Source organism: Kryptolebias marmoratus, linkage group LG2 (genome assembly GCF_001649575.2).
Source record: "Kryptolebias marmoratus isolate JLee-2015 linkage group LG2, ASM164957v2, whole genome shotgun sequence".
NCBI classification, from domain to species: Eukaryota; Metazoa; Chordata; class Actinopteri; order Cyprinodontiformes; family Rivulidae; genus Kryptolebias; species Kryptolebias marmoratus.
Genome location: NC_051431.1, coordinates 34513515 through 34517613, shown reverse-complemented (window position 1 = coordinate 34517613; position 4099 = coordinate 34513515).

The following is a 4099-nucleotide window of genomic DNA, read 5'->3' as shown; positions in this document are numbered from 1 at the left end:
CAGTGCAGCAAAAAATGTCCAGACCTTTGTATTGGAGAGACCAAACAACCTCTCCACAGACGCATGGCTCAACACAGGAGAGCCACCTCTTCGGGACAGGACTCAGCTGTCCACCTACACCTCAAGGATAAGGGACACTCCTTTGAGGACCAAAATGTTCATGTTTTGGACCGAGAAGACAGATGGTTTGAGAGGGGGGTAAAGAAAGCCATCTATGTCAAAAAGGAGAAACCAACATTAAACAGAGGAAGAGGACTCAGATTCCAGCTTTCAATAACATATAATGGAGCTTTAGGCCTGATACTGTTATGATTTTCAGGTCTCGTCAAAGATGAGCACCCCAGAAACGGTCGGACACAAGCAGTTATCAAAAGGTAAGTGGTTTTATTTACAGTGACAGAGAGCGTACGAACAGGATCTGTTGAAGAGAGAGGAACGAGACTGAGTGGACCAGGACAAAGGTAAAATGCAGACAGGTTAACAGGCTTACTGGTGCAGCGAGCGTGGAGGCCAGGATTTTGGACGACTTCAGGTAAGTAGGCGTATTGGTAGGTAGTGACAATTCATTAGGATTGGTACCAGATCTGGAGGTTCTCAGGTAGGTAAGTCTCACAGGTAAGTAGGTCACAGGGTTCCTTCGAAGAGGTGGTCTTTACAGCGTCTGGAAGCCGGTATCCTCAGGGAACAGAGCCAGGAAGTTCTAGGCAAAAGCAATTGATGCTCCAGCATTGGTCTGTCCCTCCAGACTGCCTTAAGAACCCAGGTGAGACATTTAATCTGGAGCAGCTGTGAGCAATCAGGAGAGCAGAGGGAGCACACCAGGCAGCCAAAGGGCAGATTGCCACAGATCCCCAGTCAGTTTCACACCAATCAACACCTGCATTCATGTGACCAGAGTGGCCCATCAGTGAGTCAGACAAACAAGGACCCTAATGAGCCTCTATTGTTAGGATAGTGAGATCCATCTGCATGTGAATCCAGCTTACATCACATCTCAGCTTTAAAAGCTCAACTCCACACTCTCTATTTCTGAATTGAGAAAGCTCCTCGGATGAGAAGCGAAACATCTTCAACTACAGAATAGAAGTCCAGTTGTTTTGGGTTTTTAACTTTTTTGAATTTACCATGGCCTGGATGACTGAGAATCGACACCAGCATAAAACAGCAATTAAGATTCCTGTTCATCTACCTTTCAGTCAAAGTTTTCTAACAGGTATGTCTTTAGAAAAAATCCTTTGATTTAAAAACTTTTTATCTCCTTTGAAATTGACCATTTTTCTCTGTCAGCTGATGTAGCATTGGAAAATCCCTTGGAATAATATTTGGTGTCATTGTGAACAATATAGTGCTGGAATCCCCCCCCCCCCACACACACACACAAATAAAATAAATAAACATATGGCTAGAGATCCGTATCACATCACTCCAGACCAATAAAAATCCAGTTTTCAAACCAGCACTCTCGTAAACAAAACTAGCTTGTTGCCAGGTAATAAATCACCAAATTTCAACAAACTACATACTATTTAGAAGTGTTTGAAATTTAGACTTTGAAAATAAAAATAACAACTCAGTTTCACATATTAGTTGCCCAGTAGTAGTACAACAGATTAGGTATTGCCTTTCCACCCAGAGCTTTGGACCTTTATAAGAAGGGATGGTGCAGCCTGTGTTGGAGACTAGGCTGGGGTTGGTTGGGTGTTTCTAGATTTTTCCACCAGAGGGCGAGCCGACAGGTCTCCTGCTGACGCACCTGCTGGGGATCATTGTTACCTGAAGGAGTATATGAGCTGCAGGCTGCCAGTCCCTCCTTGCCAGAGTGTTTGCCTGTATTGGTACACAGAGCCCTTCAATGAGTCACTGAACAGACTAGAGTTTGACTTTTCAGTACCTCGTAACCTGATTTTTTTTTTTGTGTGTGAATCTTCTCCAGGACACCTTCAAGCTCCTTTGGGAAGACCTGAGTCCTCAGAAGACCTTAGGAGGAACTCTCTTGTGACGCTGTGAGCCTCAAACCTGTCGTCCCTCCAACGCGGTCGTCCCACCGACCTCTCCTAGCCACATCCCGCTTCCCTCCCCCAAGGACAACAAGTAAGGACACAGCAATCTTAAGAACTGGAAACTCCCGCCTGCTTTAAACTCACCCTTTCTCTCTTCCTGTGTGCAGTCGTCCCCGGACCGGAGCCAAAGAATACGTGTTCACTTTTGAACAGTTTGTGCTGTAACAAAATAAACCTTTTTCCAAACCAACTCTCTCTCTCTGGGTGTTTCTGTATGTGGGCCCGGAACGTTAAACCCATCATGACAGCCTGGGTGGCTTCTTGTTCCAAATAAAATCCAGAATAAAACTGTTGATCTTTTGGGAAAAAGTTAAAGGGAAGAAAAATGAGGAAGGTCATCCACACTGTTTTTAGTAATACCAATCATATCAGGATGAGAGCCCCATTACAAAGGCAAATAAAGCAGGAACTAGTAGACGTTCCTGCTTTTTAGAGTGTAAGTGAAAATCCCGAGCTCGTGCTGTTTGTTTCGACAGCTGCCAGAGGGACCGCATAGAATAATCTTATCCAAAAGATACTATTTCTCCAAATCCAAAATTCCACTCTGCTTTTTGGTGTCCAGTGCAATTAAAGCCTCAGGTAGAGTAGCTGTGGAGGAGTTGTTAACCACATGAAATATTTTCCAGAGATTAACAACGAATGTCTGTTGCAGAAAAAAACAGTTTGATCTTTGGATATTACTGAGTGTAAAACTTCACTGGGTAGTCCCTCTCCCATACATTTTAGTCAGCATTTAACAGGCTGAATGGATTTATGAAGCACATACGAATCTGCTCGTTTCTAATTCTGTCCATCCTGGTCACTTCCAATTAAAATCTCAGCATCTTCATCTCTGAAATGGCATAGAAAAAAAAAAACAAATAGCTACTTTCATTTCTAAGTATCTGTTCACATTTTATGACAAAGTCAAATGATAAAAAATAGGAGAAAATTAGAGAACAAAACGATGTTTAGATTATGGATTAGTTGAAAAACTAATTGTTGATCTATTAATGAAAATTAAAACAGCTGATAGTGTATATAATACCACTGTCATTACACTTCAAAGGCATGGCTGAATGCGTTGAGTGGTTCTCTTTTTAGGACTCATCAAGACTCAGACTAATCAGCATAAAGTTCCTGTAAACCAACTTGAGCATCTAGGAAATGCATTTGCCAACCATTTAATTTCTGGCATTCATTCTGTCTGTAAAAGATGTGGTGACAACACATTATGGATGACACTATAAGAAAATACTGAGAACATGGTTTCACTCATATAAAAGACTACTACTATTTTATTTTATCTCCTTATAAACATTTGCCAACTCCCTTATATATAAATTCTAAACTGGAGAGTTGCAGTGAGCAGAAAAACAAATCAGTCATTCCCAGTTAGTAAAAGCATATTATCACTGAACTTCAACCAAAAAGAATAAAGACACAAAATTAAACAAGTAAAGATACTATTTACTGACTCCTCAGCACGCATTTCCTTCTTTCCTGTTTCCTTGTACAGCTGCTTCTGAAATTTGTTTCATTCACCACCATGGTTTTACACATTGTCATCTAAAATCATCCATGTTTTGTTTTGTTTTACCAGCTTCGTCAATTTCCTGAGATCTTAAAGAAACTTTAGGAAAAATATAACTTACAAATGGTTCACTCCTTTTATAGTGCCTTTTAAACTTTGTTTAGGTTCTGTAAAAAGCTATTATTTCTCATTCACATGAACAGGTCTTCTGCTACAAATTTGCTCTCTCTCTCTCTCTCTCTCTCTCTCTCTCTCTTTTTATATATATATATATATATATATATATATATATATATATATATATATATATATATATATATTTTTGTATCTTAAGAAGGTTCCAAGTAGAGCTTCACAATGTTAAAGGAAAAAATCAGTGCAAGAGACAAGAACTTTTGAGCGCAGAATTAATTGAAAACTGCATTTACACTCAAACATGATTTTTTCAACTGATCAAAAGTTTACGACCATAGTCTTTAAAAGCCAAAAGCTGTGCAAAAATCTGGATTCCATGTCATTTTCTGTC